This window comes from Zonotrichia albicollis, chromosome 12 (genome assembly GCF_047830755.1).
Source record: "Zonotrichia albicollis isolate bZonAlb1 chromosome 12, bZonAlb1.hap1, whole genome shotgun sequence".
Classification (NCBI taxonomy): domain Eukaryota; kingdom Metazoa; phylum Chordata; class Aves; order Passeriformes; family Passerellidae; genus Zonotrichia; species Zonotrichia albicollis.
This window is the reverse complement of record NC_133830.1, coordinates 3,271,661-3,292,501: the sequence shown is the minus strand read 5'-3', so window position 1 is coordinate 3,292,501 and position 20,841 is coordinate 3,271,661. Positions and strand designations below refer to the sequence as shown.

Below are 20,841 nucleotides of genomic sequence, written 5' to 3'. Positions count from 1 at the left end.
AGGGAGTTTTATCAGACTTTAATGACTGTAATTACCAATTATGAATTTAAGGGTATATTAAGATTCCTGTCTTGTGTGAAACACTTTACAATAGCATTTTTTCATAACCTGAAGAGGTGTTTATTGGCAGTACTTGTGGAGTTCTGTGCCAAAATTATTCTTTAGCAAGGGCAGAACGGGACACCTACAAGGACACTACAGCAGGGTTGTTCTGAAGGTGCTGCTCTCTGAAGGCAGCACAGAACAGGATCTGAAATAGTCTTTAAACAAGGAAGAGGTTCACAACCTGAACCTCAGTGATGTAACACACTTATAAGAAATTAAGAACTGAGGATGGGAGCTCATTTATCTCCTAAAAGCACTAATAGAAATCACCAGGGAGTTCTGATGCTTCTGGAGCAGCATCTCCATCTCTGCCACAGGTTTTGATCTTTTCCTTTTTCAGCAGACCTGATATGAATGTCAGCCTGGGTGATTTCTGTTGGCAAACTTAGATTAACAAAGTTGCTTTTTGTTGTCAAGAAATTCTACATTTCTCTTAGCACAGTATTAAAATGGAAATGCAGATACAGGCACCCAGAATCATCCAAGGTTCCTTCAGACATCCATGCACCTGGCAGTGGGATGCAGGGCTCAGGAGCACCTGCAGCACCTGCAGGCCAGCCCTGACTTTCCACAGTGCCTGAAATGCCACAGGAATTGGATGTTGAGGCAGCAAAATCCCAGTTCTGGCAGGGTATGAATGCTCCTGCCAAGCTGATCAGGCTGATGGAACGAGCTGAGTTGTGGCTACATGCAGATGAATTAAACACACATTTGCACAGATTAGATGTTATTCTGTATAAGGTTTCTCTTTTCTGTTTATTGTGCTTTGGTCTGTAAGTCATTGCACTGTTCTTTAGCTGGTGAGATGTCTTTGTTTGAAATAAAACCAATGTTTGCTATGGAGGCAATGTAAGCATGTTGAATTCTAATGAGCAGGTTTATGTTAAATATACAGGACAGTTATTCAAATCTCCTCTGTGAAGCAGACATTCTGGGAGTGATGTGCTAAGCCAGCTCTGCTGTGGAGCTGTGTGTCCTTCCCAGATACTTCTCCCTTCATTATTTCCTTCCTGAGCTGTGTTCTGGGACTGCCACAAAAGAAAGGAGTGGGAGGCAGAGATTGTGCAGGAGAACAAAGCCCTTCAAATAACTCTTTTAGACACTTTTCACACTTTAATTGAATAAATTGTACAGAAAATCCTGTGTCTGTGGTATACAACTCCCCAGGTGCTCTCAGCTACCATATCTACAGCTGCTTATATTCAAACTAGGTAATTTAATACACTTTTATCTGTATATATTGTACAGTGTCTTTAAAAATCAAATGGCTGTGAATTTTGACTTGGAACAAAGCAAACACCCCGTGAAGGAACACTGCCTCCCTCCTTGGATGCTGCTGCTCATCTCTGAGTATCTGAGCACCATTAAAAAAAGCCCTTCATGCTGATGTGTAAACTCTGTTTTCAGCCACTGTGTAATGCCACTAACATGACATCCATGCACAAAAAAATGTATGGCTCATGGCAGCTGGCAAATCAGCTCCTGCCTGGTGCTCCCCAAGGGGAGGGATTCATGCATGAGGCTTCCAAAAGAAGGGTCATGATTCAGTTTGGCAGGGGCATAGCCTGGACACATTTCCCTTTAATTGCTCCTTGTCATGTGAGACGTGGTCCTGGGTGACACTGTGGCTAGAATAATACAGAAAATAAATGCTCACTGTCTCATCCATGCCAGAATCTCTAAATGCTCTGCTTGTTTCGCCATTGATCATTAAAGAAAAAATAATTAGTGCTGCATTTTCTCCCACCTTTTTCCCCCTCACACTTCTGAGCCATGCAGGAGTCAACATAAAGGAATGGCAGAGCATGGAACCATTTTCCTGGCTGATCCCTTATCCCAGAGTCAAACTGCTCCTGCCTCACTTGTAACTTCATCAGCACAGGGAAGAAAGGCTAAAAGATATTTCTTAGGTGTCCCTGTAAAGCCTGATGGCCAGGGATGTCCTCCAGGTCCTTCACAGCAGGAAATGCTGTAATTGTCAACTCCACATCCCTCTGCTCTCTGCTGAAGGCAGGGAAAGAAATGTGAACAAGGTTTTACAAGTTTGGCATATGGCAGAGCAACTGCAGAGGCTGGAAGTGGCTCAGCAGCCACAGACTACAGGGAAGAACATAATTCTGAACATAATGAAGCTCCTTGTGCACCTGGGCACCCTGCACACCGGGCTGGGTTTATTGGAGGTGCAGTTCTAGAGCTGGGCAGGAAGGAACTGCCTCTGCTCCAGGGGGAATTTGCTGGAGATGAGAAACATCACAGGGAGGGATGGGAATGGTTGTTTTTTGTATTAACACACAACTGAGATACATCTCTAGGTAAGACAATGTGCTTCCAGGAGGCAATGCTACGGTTTGCATATTATTGCATATTCTTACAGTTCCCTTTGCTGGGCTCAGATGGTATCAACTGATATAAAAGTGATATAAAACTGATATAAAATGATATAAACAGATCATGCAGGACTGCAGAGATTCCAGTGCCATCACTGAACTGCTGGTACAGGAGTGTCCTGGCCTGTTTGAAGGCTGGGCTCTGCCAGGGACCACTGGCCTGGCCTTGGGGAAGCTGAGAAACCCCAGCCCAGGGCAGAACTGGTGGCTGAGGGACAGAACCTTGGCATGCCAGCAGAGGGGACACTTCAAACAGCACGAGCAGTGACCCAAAAAGTCATTGAGAAGAGCCAGACCACCCTGGCTTGCCAACTGATCCTTCAGAGGCACCAGCAAGGTCTTTGTCTCACTGGTCCCCAGTAAGCTCCTTGTGCAATTATCATTAAGACTGTGTCAAGCGTTTGAAGGAATCGCCCATTTAATTGTATGAAAGCAAAGGTTTAACCACAAAAGCTGCCAGGCACTCCCACAATTATCATTCATCAGCCAAACAGAATGTCCTCAGGTTATGTATTCATCAAATGGTTATTGATTTAAGCTTTGGGCATTTTACAAGATTAGAAATTATTACTTGTGATTTAAATAGTGTTTAGAGGACAGAAATCAAATATAAAGCAGTGTGTTTATAAAATGACAGGCTTTTATAAAATTGCCCAACAGAAATATTGTAGAATGGAGCCTCCTTCCAGTGCTTTGAAACTAAAGAATGGTCTCCATACACAATTAGCCAAGTATTAAAAACACAGTGGGCTCATTTTTCATGTCAAGGGTGCTCTTCCCTGTGACTCTGTTCAGAGTATTAGAGAATATCAGGTACTCTTAAAATCTCTGGAATTAATGTGAGAACACAGAAACATGAAAGGCTTCTTCTCCTGCTTCTTCCTCTTCTCTTGTTCTAACAGTCTAATTAGCCAGAAACACTTGAAAAAATGACAAAACTCTTGGTTTTCATTAGAAATGCAGACAGCAGCCATGGGTTGGGTGTCTGGGCCCTACTGGAGCTGGTGGCTGGTCACTGGAGAGGTGCTGGCAAATGATGAGGGAAATGCTCCCACCCAGGGCATGGAGGGCCCATCATCCCCCAGAGAAATGCTGAACCCCTGGGCAGGACACAGCACTGGCTAGCTCTGTCCAGGATGGAGATTTAAATAAATTCCCTGCTGAGCTACGCCTCTGGAGCAGCTCAATCCCATCAAATAACCGTGCCCTGAAGGTGGAGCTGATCTGTGGAGCTGATCCTCAGTGAGGACACCCCAGGGTGCTGAGGACGAGCCCAGGGTGTCCCTGCCCCAAACACCAGCCCAGAGGGGCAGCCTGGGCACAGCTCCTGCTCCCAGCCCTTCTGGAGGCTCACTGAGGGCCGTGCTCACGGACACAAAAGCTGCTCTCATTTCGTGTTCTCCCTTGGCCTTTGTAGGCTGGGCCTCTCCAAGTGTGACATTTGTTTCCAGGTGAAACGTGTTTTAAGTGAAGGGCATTTCTCACAGCAATTTGTCTGTGTCTAAAGAGCCCGGGGCAGGGGGAGACATTTACTTAAAGAATCTTTAGACTGCTTTAACCAGGCCTTTGGGACCTCCCTAGTGAGCAGCCTATACCATGGCCTTCTGTAGCATTTCTCTGTGCTATTTCCTTTAATTGACTAACCTCAACTCTGGCTGTTCAAAATCACTTTAACCCAAACATGCCCCCGGTCTGAAGCTCCTAATGACCTTCCCCTGGCCCTAAACACATATGCCGAGACAATGCAAACATCATTTGGAAGATGAGTAAATTCAATAACCCAATTACCACTGCACCAAAATACCATTTATCAAAGCCTGGCCACAGCAGTTCAGATCTTTAGCCCTCTCTGTTTCGATGGGCCAGCATTTGGGTGAAAGTAACTAATCGATTTAGGAATGATTAAATAGAAATTTGTAACACTTGGCATTATTAAACCTTCAATCTTCATTACAACTGTTTAACAATTACATCATGGGCTGTGTAAAATACATTTAACAGTAGCTGGAAACAATCTCCTCATAAATAAAGACAGCAAAGGTATTAGACTAGCATTCAATAGTAGGTCTCATAAAAATACATATATTGTGGCATTATTAAGAGGTTGTAAATTCTGAACTTTGGAGGCGCTTCAAGAGTGAAAAATTTAAACAGCCCAGTGAGAATCCCCCAGCTGGTATCTAACACTGAACTCATTTATTTTAAAAGGTCTAATTTAGTGGCAGAGCCAGTAGCCTGAGGGCTAGAGCTGAACAACAGGTCACCCCCTCCATCCTCCTCAAACAGGAGAAACACTTCTTCACAGCCAGCCCGAATCCCAGGCTCTCTCATGGGCTCCACACTCTCATTCTTTCCCTGAAGTTCAGGAAATTTCTAGTTCCACCTGCTCCTTTAGACATGCAGGGGAGTGTCCCCTTTTCCTCTTTCAGTACCAAAACATTAAATATTTTATATAATTAATAAATGTTTTGTATAATTTTTAAATTTTTTAAAAATAATTTCCAAAGTCCTTTAGAATTCTTTTACTGAATTTTCCTACCATCTTTGTCAAAGCCTGACCTTCCCATGCACATCCAAACTGGGCAAACCATTCTATTCATTTTGGAAGCCTCACTTACTGCTAAAAGAAATCACAGCATTAAAAAAAGTTACCCAGGCTAGCTATTACACAGATACATTTGTTCTGTGGATCACTAATCTAAAATATATTTATGTCCTAACACTTGGATGCTAATACAGCAGATCTCAAAGTGAAATATTTGCCTCATTGAAATTCAGTATTTACATTAACTTTTGTGTGCACTGAATTAGCCTTAGACCAGCTCCTTCCACAATCTGACAGATACATTATTCCAGCAAAATGAATGGATTTAGAGCAATTCCAAGGAGTATTTAGAAAAATTACAGCATATTTTGAACAGTTAAAGTGAAGTTTGGTATGAATTGTCACTAAATACATCTCAGTCATTGATGCAAAATACATAAAGCACTTTTCCCAGGCAGAGCAATGTGTGCCCACGGATGGTCAATAACAACAGGGCTGTTATTAAACTTCCACAAATCTGATTTTGGGAAGTTCTGCTCCTCTTACCAGCCAGTTGTGATAATCAGCAGTGAAGTCACACATGTTAGCTGTAACAATATTAAACCATGGATTGACTGTGGGCTGGGAACTGGAAAGGTGTTTTATCTCAAGGCTACTGGTTCGATTTATCCCAGGTCAGCAGCTGCTGAGATTTGTTCCAGCTGAGTGAGAGTCACTGTCCCATGGGAAGGAGCTGGGTGGGCCTGGATCAGGATCTGGGGAATCTCATTAAAATCCTGCAGCGATCAGGATCCTCAAAACACAGCCAAGATGCTAAAAACCCAAAGTATTAGCCTATTACTCCAAATCAACAGGCTTACACGTCCTATTGAAGTAATGGGGAAGGAAGTTTGTTTTGCTTCTGGCTCTCATATCCCACAGTGTTTCTCTAAAAACAGAGCTTGCCCTTAAAAGGCAAGGAAAGCTGATGACACTGATGCAGAGGGATGAAGCACATTTCTACACCCACAGCTTTAAAAGCCAAGTCCCAAAGTGTCTGAGGCCAACAGAAGGATTTCTGCAGACTTCAAACGCCCTCACACCAGGCTCTGAGGAGCACACGTGTCCCCTGGGAACCTGGAGAAAGTATCAAAGAGACTCGAAATTCAGATGCTTCCAGTTAAGTTTGTTTTATGACCACACCACACTGCATCAGATATTATCTCTGGGACTGATAAAAATGTAATTTGTGTAGGGCAGGGCTAACGTCACCAGTGCCCCAGCCAGGGCAGATCGCGTCCCAGAGCTGCCATCCCAAACCCTGGTGTGACAGAGTCTGTTTTCATTATTTCTCAAAATAAGATCTTAACCAGAAGATGTAAAATATGCCTTAACTTTCCATAGCCTAATGAGGTGTATTTGCATTAACTCCCCAGGCTTGAATATAAATTTAGGATTCTGTTGGTGGTCTGAACTAATTCCCACATCACTGTCTGTAGTCCAGAGGTTTTGAATCCTGTTGATGCAAACAGGTATTTCTAGGTTAATTACCCAAGACTGATCCTGTATTCCATGTACAAATCAACTATTTAGGTCATACACCTGTGCCCTGCATCCAACTTCATACAAGAGGCTTGTATCTGAAGTTCAGAAATGATATTTTGACCAAAATACTTAGCAGCTGTTATAAAACCGAGAATGTAATTGCATCAATAATTCAGGCATTGAAAACTGCCAGGGAGGAGCAGACAACTCCTTTTAAATGAGGATGGCAAAGGTGCTGCAGCCAGGACTGAAGAATTAAAGCTGAGCCCAGTCCCAAAGCCTGTGCCAATGTGTGTTAGTCTCTGACTGAAGGTTCTCTAACACCAAGTCATGTCACCTTGGACTGTTCCTTCAGTCCCAGGATGTCTGAAGCTTGGACAGACAGCTGAGCTTGGTTAGGGGTGACAATGACTGGGCATCTTTTCAAAAGTTTGACTTTGCTGAGCTTTGTTTAGCTTTTGCAGACAGCTTTAGGAGCCGCTACTGACGTACATCCCGCCAAGCTCCGCGGGGTAATGGGCAGCAGATGGGGAAACCCTGCCCCAAGCATGGCCAGGCTCTTATCAGCTCACAGGACATGCTCCTTCCTGCCTCCTTGCAAGAAAGACACTTTGAAATGGTTCCTGAAACAGCCACATATCCCTCGTGGCCTGGCTGTAAGGACCAACTGTGAAGATTGCAGTCTTGGGGACACTGGGAGCAGCCAGAACTCAAACACAGTGAAGATGTTTTCAAACACAGTGAAGATGTTTGAGTTCAGCTCTCTACATTTCCCCCTGGTAGTTCCTCTGTTTTTGTTTATTTACAGAGAAATAAAGAGTATAATGGGGAACAGTAAAGCTAATGGAAAACATTTCAGCTGGGTGTGTTTGAGTTGGCAGCACAATAATAACTGCAATAATCTCACAAAAGCACTGGCTGTCTCAGAGAACGAATCCAGCCTTCACTCATAAATGTCCAAGTGTTTATGGAGGAGGATAAATCCATTCCCTGAGTTCACCAGCTGCTACTGAGCAAATTATCACCGCTGTGTTTGAGATTTTCTGTAGGTGTTGCTGGGGAGCTCTGCCTTGTCAGACACCTAAATCACCCGGGCACAGTGCTGGGAGTGACACCTTGTGCTGGCTGCAAACACCGTCCAAGTGTCACCTGGCACTGCTTTTATTTGGGAAGAAACCACAGCCCCACTGGTGTCAGCCTGGTGTCTGGGAGGTGCTGGCACAGATATCCCGATTATGTTGTCATCAAGTGTCACCTCTGTGCTGAGCCTGCTCTGTTCTGCTGTGCTTCTCTGGATTGAGGGGGATGTTTGAGTTTATAGCAGCTGGTAGGTGAAGAGACCCATTGCTATGGGACACCCCAATCAGTTCAACAGGAAAATTAACAAACTGATAAGAACGGGGGAGAATTAATGGCTTTTCCTTGAATTTCAGCCTCTCCTGCTTCTCCCTTCTGAGTGTGTAAGGTTGGCTCTCCAAAGCAGCCATGGAGAAAAGGGCATCAGCCTCAATGTCCATCTCATTCATTTGCTACAGCCTAAATACTGATGATTCTTACACACATATAGCTCAAATGCACTCTTTAATTCATGGTTGAAGTTCTGAGGACTTCATCTGAAGTTGTAACTAAATGAAGAAAAGCCCAGTGTAACCAGGTGAAATTTTTAAAGAGACATTTTAGTTCTCAAATGTAATTTTTGTGTTGGTATCTTTGACATTCTCAAAAAACCTCAAATTTCTAAAGCTGAATTAAAAATGCAGTTACTGATGAGGTACCTAAACCAGCCATACTTGTGTTGGTGCAAATGATATCATTCCAACACAATAATCAAATGAGTTTCTCATAACCTCTCCTGTAATCCAATAAAGTAACAGCCTTTGTTATAAAACCTTTATCAATCTCAATCTATAATATTTACATACATATCACAGGGCATGAAAGGGACCTGGAACAACTGACAAGCAGACTGAGATAAATGACAAATAACCATCATTATGGCAAAAAAAAAGCAAAAGGCAGCATTATGTAGAAACTTTATCAAGTAATTAATGATCTATCTGGGAATAATTACATGTGACTCACCACTCCCATTTTCTTAAATGAATTTAAAAGCTATTAAATATCCCCTCAACAATAACCAGCATGTGAGACGCTGCTTTGCCTCTTTTGTCCACAAAATTTTATCTTAATCAGGGAATATGGAGAGTCTTGAGGAAGAGTGGGTGAGCGGATGCAGCTGTCAGGTAGTGAGGGATGGATGTGCTTGTAAGGACAAGGCTCTGATGCCTCAGGTTTGAGATTTTATATTTTTCACATTCTGTGCTGCTTTAGTGTGTGGGTCTGGGATTCACATCAGGGCATGGTGAGCTCTGTGCACAGAGCAGGGAGACAAAACAATTCCTGCTCCAGCTGGGCACCAAGGACAAATGATCCCAATCTCAGCCCAGGAGCACAAACCCCGTGGGCTGGAGAGAGAAAAACAAGCAGGGTGGGACTGCCTGGGCTGAAGCTGGGATGGGACAATGAACTGAAAGGTGCAAATGGAGCAGAACTGATCCCAGGGACAGAGCCCGTGCCCGGCCGTGCATTTTGGGGCCATTTTGGTTCATCTTGGGTGCAGCCCTGGCTGGGCTCTGGTGCTGCCCAAGGTGCATCCATGGAGGAGATGCTTTGAATAAATCCCTGCTCGTGCACAAAGAATGCAGCAGAACTCACATGCACACACACCAAAGTTTTGTTCCTCATCAAACAAAACTCCCTCCTACAGTATGCAGCTGTTTCAGTTCATGATTACAGCTGGGTTTTCTTCTAAAGCTAAAATTTGCTTTAAAATTGTTCAGAAATTTCATTTATGAGTCTACTTTACGGCATTTCACTTACAAGCTAAATATCCCAGAAAAACAAAAATCATCAAAACATCAGCAACCTTTAAACCCTATTTCAAAAGACACGGTCTTTGCCATTAAATCTTTTTCTTTTCACCCAAAAAGCTGCATTATGCAAACTTGGGAAGTGTATGAGATAGTTTATTGTCATTATTGGTGTTCTGTATGAGTGCTAACGACCTTGCATAAAGCAGACATAAATTATTTTCACATATCATCCCTGGAGTAGCTTTATGGAAATGCACAGAGTGATTGTGTACCAAGCTCTTCAATTAAATGCCAGAGAAAAAGTGACTTTGGTATGGTTTTGCCATTTGATTTCATGGGATGATCCCATTCCCCAAAGTGACAGTAACCTACTTTTATGCTAAAGGGCAGTGATTTGAAGGACCATATCAAAAATCTGTGCCTGTTGTAGCTAGCATTTAATTTCAACTCAATTAAACTGCAATTTGACTGGGGAGACACAAATTTTAAATATTCAAATGCAAGCATTCAATGACAATATTTTCATCTGAAAGGAAGGAAGATGAATACTTTTTGAGCAAAATCTTAAATTCTGTATCAAACCACAGGCCATGTTCATGTTGGACTTTTCACAGCACACAGGATATGTATGAGATATGCAGGAAATGTTTAAAAACATGAGTTGGTTTGATATGGATAAACTGCCAGGAATGTGGTACACACACCCCCTACTCAGTTTTGTAGTTATTCCTAAACCAATGTATGTAATGAGGAAAAGACAGTTTTACACAGGCACTCTGTAAGCTAAAATTAAAACAGATATATTTGTAAATGTGTCTGTTTGTGGAGGGATCAGGTTTTGTTGCAACTTTTGGATCCAGATGTGAATCTTGGAGCTGGAGCATTCCCAGCTGCCATCCTGGCTTTGCTGTCCTCTCACTTGAGTGCTTGATTTAAATCTGGCTTCAGTGGCACACCTGATGTTCCCAGAGAAGCCTTCTGGAACTAATGTGCTGTGCTGGAAGGACTCTCAAACAACTCCATGAAATCCAACACAATGGAGGAACGTGTGTGTATCCTGTTTGTGCAACTTCAGCTTCCCCAGGTGCTCCTGGATTAAATTCTCCCATCTTCAGTAGTTATTTTTCAAAAAAAAACCAAACCAAACCTCCCCAGATATTCTATACTGAGCAATAAATATGCAACAATGGATATATATTGCTTTAATTGTTTTATATTTCAGGGTCAACAAGAAACATAAGAAAATAGATGAATATTTTGCTTGCAACAAATTTTTTTGTTGTCTGCTCACAGGAAAGTTAGTTTTCCATAAAGAACTCCTCTTTTGTCCTCTTGGTTTGAAGGAGAGCAGCCTTCCTCTGGGAAATAACACCTGAGCTGACAGAAAGGATTGTGCAAGCAGCCTGTGAGCTTCACTAGCTGGAGCTGCTGCTTGTGACAACGTGGAACGAAAGCCAGGGCTGCTCCTGGCCTGGGAATTGGTGCATGGATGGGCTCCAAGCAGGGCAGCACCTCCTTCAAAGCCCATTTCACAGAGACAGACACACCGTGTGGCTTTGCAGCAATTCCCCACGCCAGCCAGCCCTGGCCAAGGTTTCCACCTCAGCCCGACACAAAGGCTCGCAGTGTTCCCTGTGCCAGCTCCCAGCAGCCAAGAAATGCACGCTGAATTTCATCATAAGGAAAATAAAAACTGGGATCGTTTAATTTGACATCGATTTCTCCTGAATCCGCAGCTCAGCAATTGCACAGTGCAGGGACTGAGCAGCTCCTCCCAGCCTGGGCTGTTTCTGTGTGTAAGGGATAAAATCACAAGCTTGGAAGAGTTTCCCCCTTTCTTGTTGCCCAGCACATAGGGAAAATATGGGGAATTGTTATCTTTGGCCTCCGTATGACAGTATGAAAGTGATGCATATAAAATACGTGTTGACAGAAAGCTGAAGTTCCCTGCTCTTTTCTTTTTGATCATCTCCACTTTAAAAAGCTTCAACTCCGTGTAATTCTTCCTTTCCATCTAATTTGCGAAGAAGAAGTGAAGACAACTGTTTCCAAAGATAAACTCAAGGAATTAAAATTATATTGTTCTTTAGTTCCTTGCTCCTATGCTGGTAAATTAATTCATAAATGGAAATATTAATACATATGATGAAAATACATCCTATAATTGCCCTGCTTAATAGATAAAGAACCATGAGAAAGACAAAGCAAAATAATGAATTAAGGAAAATTAGAGTTTTCATTTTGGGCACGAAGTTTTGAGTTGCAAATGAAGATAAGAAAATGAAGCACATTTCCTGTTTATGGTACCAAGATTCTCATTAAGGTGTCTCCTCTTTGACCTGGGTTGTTATGAGAAAGAAGCTAAGGCAAGCAAGCTTATCCTAATGAGAGGCAAGAATATCCCTGCTTTTTCACAATTAGAATAAATGTACTGGGGAGCCAGATGGGGCCTTTAAAATTTCCACAATTATATTCCTGCTGCAGATAATGGCAAAGACCTCACTGGCTATGTTAAGGCAACACTTAAATGAACAGATTAGCAAATTTTTGGTTTTTTAGCTTCATTTTTCCTCCTTTCGTTGTGTTTTGATGTTTAGTGAGTTCTGGGGAAGTGAGAAGAGGGGGGAAAGAGGTGATTTACTGGAATGTTTTCATTTGAAATGATAAATTTCATACAGCATAACTAGAAACAGTTTTTTACTCGATAAAAGGCAAGCTGAATGAATTACAAAAAAAGAGGCAAGCCTATGGTGGCTTTCATAAGCATCAAAAAATCCTGTCATTTTTATCTAACTGAAACACCAGTGTCCTTGATACTTCCACAATCTTGGATGTTGCTTTTCTGCTCATAATCCCCCTGCTTTCCTCACGTGTCCCACAATCCTGGCTCTGCCACAGCAGCTCCTCCAAAACACCAAAACATTCCTGGGTTTCACATTTTCCTCTGTACTGAGGGCTTTTGCCTGCCTGTGCCTCTGTACATCTGCTTCCTGCTGATTTAGGAATGGTCTTTTTTCTTCAGAATACACTTTTCCTGGGTTGGTTTAGGTGTGATGTTTCTAAAGATTCTGGGACAGAGTGACAACAAGAGGCAGAGACATCCTCAAATACATTGCTGTGGTTCAGAGAGACCTGAGATATTGGTAATCCCCAAAAATCAGACTCCTTCAAGACACCTGACACTGGGTGTTACCAATGAAGTGAACAGAGACTGACTGAGCAATGTTTAATTGTGCTGTTCAGTGTAGTTCAAGCATTTATTTCCAAACCCTTCACTTGCCCTTTTCTTGGAAAGCCCCTGTAAAGAGCAGGAGTGAATTTGAGTGAGTTTGGATGAGCACGAGGAGGAGAAAACTTCACTGAGTCTGTTTCAATACAAGTACAGTGGAAGCTAGAGAAAAACTGCTTCAAAATTTAAAGCCAGCTGTGCTTCACTTGACTTAAATCTGAAGATAATCAGGAAGCAAATAACCAATCCCTGCCTTAAACCTCCCTGTGGTATCTGGACCATGGGTTTATTTAACTGCACTGACTGCTGAAAACAGTCACTCAGGAAAGCCTATTTTGGCACCATAAACAAAGTCCAATTATTTCATCTTTACCGTGGCACCCAGCAAAATTATCAATAAGTAAAACAACTGGCAAGGCTTTAAGATCCATGAGAGTATCCAGCAGTGTGACAAACAAAACAATCGAGTTACAACGGGTAATAGACACAGTGGGCCCAATTTCCCCAACTTTACAATAATTTGAAAAGCCCTGCAGAGCTCTTTTCACTTGTTCATCTTACTTCCTTCACTGGGGCTCATAATTAATTTAAACCGTGCAATTCACCAACAGTTGTTCCATTGTATTGTCAGCTTGGTGGAGTTTTAAAAGAGCACTTATTGGAAACAATGATGGAAAAACTGAAATTGTGGTTGCATCTACCTTGGCTGCTTGCATTGGATTAGCATTGTTCAAGGGGTGCACTCCTGTGGTGGGCATGAATGTGGAGAAGATCTGTTTGCACAAAGTCCACGGCAATCACTCCACAAAAATCTAAATTTCTGAAGGATGGGTGTGATGGAGATGCAAAGATTGCAGCCTGGCATGGCTGAGCAGCGCAGCCCCTCTCATGGGCTGGATGGGAGCTCATAGACAAGGAGTTATTGACAGTCAGCTGATGAATGGGAACTCATTAAGCCGTGGGAATATTATTGCTTGCAATGCTCTGTCCATACAGCTAATCAATTTTCTAAGTGAATGAAACTGCATTAGGGTCGCTTTAATTTCCAATGAGAATGTCGACACAAGCACTTAGTGAAGTTTGACTAATCTATTTAAAACAAACTTAGATTTGTTTCTCTCAGTAGCTGTACGTAGGCAACTCTTGGACAGGATCAACGCAGCTACTTCAGGATTAACATGCCAAGGAATTCTGCCATTTCTCATTTCTCAAAGTGTATTTCACCTCAGCATCTTACAGATACAGCTTCAAGCACCTGCCCTCCAAGCTGATGTTAAAGATTTATTTCAAATCCAAAGGGACAGCAGACTTACTTTGTCTTCATGGTAAATGTTTTTATTTTTTCATTATAAGACTATATGGAAGTAACAAGAAAGTGAAATTTTTTAAAAAAGGAAAAGAATAAGAAGGTTTAATAAAGACCAATAGTTGTCATATCAAGTAATCCACAGGAAACGTGGGAAAAGCAGAGCATTAGCACAGTGTGCCACACAGAAGAAATCCCACACTGAGCCCAGAGAATTGAAAATGCACCCTCATCTCCTTGAAGCTGGTGGGAATTTTCCCACTGGCTTAGTGGAGACGGGTTCACACCCACACTGTCTGGGGGGAATGCTTTGCTGCTGAAGCACAGCGTGGCAGCCACCCCAGAAAAACAGCAGCCTGTGCACCAGGACAGATGCTGACTCAACCCAAACCCTGCTCTGAGCTCAGTCACTGAGGTTTTGGCATGGCTTTGTACCTGCTCCTGTTTTACTTGCTACACATGTGGGGATGGCACAAAGCTCAGGGAGAGAATCTACTAACAAACATTAAATGGAGATCACAGAATAGCCAGGATGCTGAACAGTGGCAGGACAACAGGACTGGACACAAATACTAAAGGAAATAAAGATCTATTTCCTGGCCTGAAATATTCAGAACAAAATCAAATTATTAAACTTTATTTGATCCCATGAAAAGATAAAATTTTGAAATGCATCTCCCGTGTTCAAAACATTTTGTATACAAAACCAATCCCTTTTCTTCATCTAGCTCCTTTCTGTGGAAGCAATTTTACTACTGCCCTGGATGTTCTGGTAGGCAGAAAACTGGTCAGGGATAAAAAAAAACTTTGTTGTACTGACCGTTAAGGGAGCCTCAAAACATGATGTGGCCACTGTCCTATTTCTGACTTATGCCTCAAGTCACCTGTCCTGTTGGTTTAACATGGATTTGTCTAACAAAAGTGTCAGATTCTTTTAACTACTAACCAGCCTCCAAGGAGTAATTACAGCAACAAAAGAAGCAATCACCTGAACACAACTGGGAATCTGTTATCTCTTACTGGTCCAAATAAACCACAGCAAAGGCCCTGATTAATTCTGAAACTGATGGTTCAGCTCACAATAAAGCTTTTAACCCTCAACAGCAGACTTGGTGCAGCACAGTGAAGAATTCTTTGTACTTGTTTGACAAATTTGCGTACCCAGGAGCAGCTGAGTTCAAAAAGCTCAGATTTTGAAGTGATTCTCAGCCAGTTACAGATTTTCTGCCATCAAAGGGGCGCTGTCCTGTGTGGCCTGTGAGGAGCCATGGGCACAGGAAGGGTTTTCCTGGGAATAATCCCCTTGCAAAGGAGTGCAGTATGAAACTCTAGTGAGTGCCCTTCCCCTGCTTCTGTCCACAGCTGTCTCCATGAAATCCAGCTCAAAAACCTTGTCATGGCTCCATGTGAGACAGGCCAAGAGGTGAAGGAGGGTGAAGCTCCTCTGTCCAGGGGGATTGTCAGCCATGTACAAAGAGTATTCAAATGATCTCATTAGCCAACAATCCTGCTTCCAAAGATCCTTTCAGATGCCCACAGAAAGTCAATTCCTGTTAGCCTGGCGTAATTTCCATCTGATATTTTTTTTTCTTAAAAAGAACTGTGCAAGTTGGCTTCAAGCTTTTCATGCTTATCTGGGAGTAAATATGATAAATTTGGGGCTCAGCAATGTTTTTACTTCTAGCAATGTTTCTTTTGATTATTTCCCACATGAGAAAAGATAGCTAATTCTAGAAAATAGCTGCAATGTATTTCACACTGTTCAGGAAATCAGCCTGCATCTAACCCAACACGGGCATGAGAGGGAGTCAGATATTATGGAAGGGGAAAATAAAAAATTGCTTTTAAAGTATTCCAGCTCCATTCCCCTCTTGCTGTTTTGGATGCTGAAGAGCCATCCATCTCTGCATGTCTACAGCCAGAGCTCATCCCTTTCCCAGGGAAGCCAATGCCATTGATTAGGAGGAGAAGTGCCTAGTTAGGCACCTATCCATTCTGGAGGAGGGAGAGACCTGTCCATGTGTTACAGCCTCATCCCCAGTGCTACAAACAGGCCCTGTTTGCCTGAATTAATGGCCACAGACACATCGATCCCATGGCAGAAAGGTCACACTCCCCAAAGCCAGACACATAAAGGAGAAAAATGAAGAGCTTCACTCTTCCAAGCGAGTGTTCTGTCTGCTGAGCTGCTCAGCGTCTCTCCAGAACTCTCTGTCTGCAATATCCCAGTGTACACAGCCCAGTCTGCAGCATCCCAACCTTTACAAGGCTCGCTGTGATTACAGCAAAGCCATGTTTTAATCACAAAGAATGTCACCTTCATGTTGAAGCCATCCAGACAGTTTTCAGCAGATGTGGTTCAGCAGGGTCCTCTGAGGCTGCAGTGAGCCCGTGGTGTTATCATTGTTTTATACTGAATGAAGAGAGAAACTAATTCACTGTCCTTTTGTGCTGGGAATAGAATAATGCATGTGATTTTCCACTTTGAAAAGATATTTAATAATCCCATTTAATGTTGAGTTAAACATTTCATTGTTTGCCATGACTAATCCACAGATTTGAAGGGAAAATTCCACTTTAAAGTGTAATGGAGCTTCTCTGCTCCTTCACTTTTGAATTAGTGCTAACACAATTTTAAAAATAAGTACCAATTTGTGGAGATATTTTGCAGCACGTGTCCTAACACACTTATCCTAAGTGCAGTTAAATAGAGGGTGCTTTGGATAACAAATGCAAATTCAGTAAAACCAGTGCAATCTTCACACAGAGAAACCTTCTAATTAAATGAATAAACTTATTCTGAAAGATGTTCAATGAAGGATGCAGAATAGGATTATTCTACTCCATCAAGCACCTTTTTGATGTTTAATGAAACTACAACACCAGGTAAATTATGGGTTTGTGTTCACTGCACACTTTTTAATGGGATTATAAAGAAAAATCCAATATATTACAAGTGGGTTAAATATATTTTTATATCTCTGTCTGGAGAGGCAACCTCCAGAATGATCATTTAGAAATACCCAGCTGACTACTGGAAAATATTGAAAGAAACACACTGTTATTAAAACACAGAAACCACAGAACTGTTGCTACTTTCAATCTGTCATGGCCAGTGAATACAATATAAAAATATGTAAATATTTATGGGTGCACAGTAATGACCTATAATAACAAATTCCATTACAGTATTTTTAAAGAAATACAACTGCCATAGCCATTTTTTGCTATTTCCATATTTATTTTTTTAAAAACACTGTAGGTGTCAGGATTAAGAGGAAAGAGGCACTGAAGGGGCCATGAGGCGTGTGCCACACTGCACGAGGTTACAGCCCTGTGAACATTTCTTAGGAAATGAGCCTTATTATTCAAATACTTCAATTACAGGAGCTCCCTGCCAATTTGAAGCAATTGAAAATGTCACACCTCAGCGCAGAGGGTGATCCTGGCACCAAATGGTTTCTGTGGAACCAGCCCTGCTGCTCAGTGACAGCACTGATGGAGCTCCCTGGGACATCCAGGGGCACACAGTCAGGCTGTGGCAGCTCCCGTGGAATAACCCATGGAATAACCCATGGCACCAAGGCAGGGATGCTGTGATGGAGCTCCCTGGGATTTCCAGGGCACCAAGGCAGGCTGTGGCAGCTCCCATGGAATAACCCATGGAAAAATCCATGGCACCAAGGCAGGGATGCTGTGATGGAGCTCCCTGGGGTTTCCAGGGCACCAAGGCAGGCTGTGGCAGCTCCCATGGAATAACCCATGGCACCAAGCAGGGATGCTGTGATGGAGCCTCCTGGGATTTCCAGGGGCACACAGTCAGGCTGTGGCAGCTCCCATGGAATAACCCATGGAAAAATCCATGGCACCAAGGCAGGGATGCTGTGATGGAGCCTCCTGGGGTTTCCAGGGGCACACAGTCAGGCTGTGGCAGCTCCCATGGAATATCCCATGCACCAAGGCAGGGATGCTTTGCTGTCTCTCACCAGAGCAGCTGCCAAGGCCACCCAACCCCACTGGGTTTGGTTTGCCATGATCACCACCTTATCCTGAGCAAAAGTTACACTGGCCAAAGTGGGTCAGCACCCAGCTTAGCTTTAAACCAAACAGAAACATTTCATCAGCCCTCATTCTGCCCAGCCCAGTGTGGGTGGGAGCAGGAGCCACTCATCTGGCACCTCCTGCAAGGCAGGCACTCTGCTGCAAGACAGAGTCTTTCAATCCTGGCCAAATGGCTACATCACTCCTCCTGTTGTCAATGCTTGCTTCTGTGGAAAGACAAGCTGTCTGGGGAGGGCTGGATGCACATCTCAGCACTCTGAGCTGGGCACAAACTGATGGCAAGCTGCAGGGCACATGAACTGCTGCCACCCCTGCTCTGCCAGCTGGGCAGCAGCTCCTGCAGCAATCACAGGAGGGCCAGAGAGAAAAGCAGTGTTTGAACACCACAGAATTCATCTTGCAGTTTCTCCTGAGATTTTGGTGTTTGATGGCTGCAGAGCATCACAGACTCCTGAGAGTTCTGACTGGAGATTTTCAAATGGACATTTTCAGGCACAGATTTGTGAAATTTGGAGAAAATTTAAGTTCACTTCCTTCTGAAACCTACATAGCTAAAACCACTATTTCTCTGATAGCCAGGTGACATAAATTGAGTCCCTGTATTCAACAGCTGCAGTTTTGATAAAGATTTTTCTTTTACTCAGAGACTTTTGAGTCGTTGATGACACCAGTTCCAAGGCTAAAAGCATCTTCATACAATAAAACTGGTACCTCAGGGAAAAGAAAAAGACTCCTTTGCACTGAATCAAGAGGAAGAAAGTGGTTACCAGGCTTGGAAATGCTGGGAAAGAATATTTTTTTCCTAAAAATAACAAAGTTATGCTTCAGCCTCACTCACCGCTCACCCCATGGACTTCTGCTGTCTCTGAAGGAGACCCTTGCATAAAACAGGTCTTGAGCCTTAGCTCATGAAAAGCACTAAAGGAACATCAAACACTGCAATAATGTCAGAAAACAGAACTGCAAGTAATTTTTAATTGAAATAATGAAATGGAAGATGCTCACTTTGACTCCTTGTTGAAATTCGAAGTTGGTGAGTTTTGGTAGGTTTTGATTGAGGCATTAACACCTGTGAAGTGGATGAGGTTGAGAAGGTGCTCGGTGTTTTGTTGGACTGACACACACACAGAGACACACAGACACACACACAGACACACACACACACAGACACACAGACACACAGACACACACACACGGACACACACACACACACACCTCTGCAGGTCTGGTGACACCTTTGGCTCCCGCTGTCACCCTCAGCTTTGGCTGCTGTCCCAGCCCAGCTGCTGGCTGTGTGTCCATCCCTCAGCCTGGCTCCCTCCTGCATTTCCCACTGCCCCAGCAGTGCTGCCAGCTCCAACCCCAGGCTCTGAACTGGGCCACCCCAGTGCTGCCACACATCCCATTGTGTGATGCTGGCAGGCAGAGAGGCTTTGGGGAACAGCTGGAGGTGCTCCTGTCTTGGCCAGAGCAGCTGAACCTGCCAAAGCCCATCAGGCAGAGCACACAGCTCACACATTCAGCTGCACTACCTGAGAATCACCAAATTGCTGCTTTAAACACAAAGCACCAGCCTGGATAAGAATGATTAAAGAAGAATGGAAGTAACAACCAGAACAGCTGAGTACTTCCATAGAAAACACACTGCTAACACAATTTAGGGAAAATACAGGATGCCTAAACCTTGCACGTAATTTAATAATATTCTTCAGGATAAAGAAAAAGAAAAAAGATGTTATCTGCTCTCTTGATAAATGCTTCAAACTTACAGAGATCTGATCTTCATCTGGTTTAACTCAGAGTGACTTCACTTAAAGTCAGAGGAGCCATGAAAGTCAACAGCAGATGAAGAGCTGGCCCTGGTTTGCTATTCACTAATCTTCAGGGAAATAGTAAGATTATGGACAGAATACTTTCTTTCTCCAAGATAAGGAAATATAATATCCCTAGAATACCTCTTATCTACCCTCCAATTCAATCTGGAAAGTCTTTCTTTTTTTCCAAGCTTTCTGTACAATTTCTGTTCCACAAGCACAGCCCTTCCAAGTTTACTGGCATTTTTAATGTGTTAAAGCTGTCGCTCCATTTTTGGCCACAGCTCTTTCTTTTCCTGAGTCCTCCCAAAAATTAAAAAACCTGTTCTTTTCCTGCTCCTTCCACTCTTCAGAGAAATTTTTCCATTTTTTGTGGATGGAAATGTTTGCTCCAGTTACAATCCCCTTGAGCCTCTCCGTGGTGTTTCAGGTTCTGAGCTCCTCAGTGAGTGTGTGGGACAGGGCAAGCCAGAGTGTGTGAGCTGAGATCTCAGCACTGCTTCCTCCGTGGCAATTCTCATCACCACCACAGCTCCTTTATGGTATAAAAGCAAACTGGATTCCAGATAAACTCAGGAGCATGTCTGTCCAACATTCCTGGGGCTGTGGTGCCATCTAGTGAGTCAGTTACAATGCTCTGTGTGTCCATTTTTGCACAAATACCAAATTTACCTTTAAAAATAATACTAAATAAATATACTGCTGTCCTCGGGCAAAATTCCATCAACAGAGTAATCAAATCAAATAAAGTTTTTACCCAACAGTGCCCTATGTCATTGAACTCCCAAGGCACTAGGGCTGCACAGGATTCAACGTTCCACGGAAAGTATAAAGCTTGAATCTTTGATAAAGTCATTCCAAGCAGAAACAAAGGTGCTTTAGTTGGTGGTACCCAGCTTGTAGACTAAACACATCCCTTGTATAATCTGTCTTAGAAAGCTCTTTACACTATTTGCCACACTGGCAAAAGGATGTGTAAGGGCCTGTTACCTGCCT

General features: G+C 43.0%; 1 protein-coding gene across 1 annotated transcript in view; it reads right to left on the bottom strand.

Moving 5' to 3' along the window:
* PDZRN3 (PDZ domain containing ring finger 3) overlaps positions 1–20,841 on the bottom strand; it is a 130,335-nt gene that overhangs the window by 47,808 nt on the left and 61,686 nt on the right. The window lies entirely within an intron of this gene.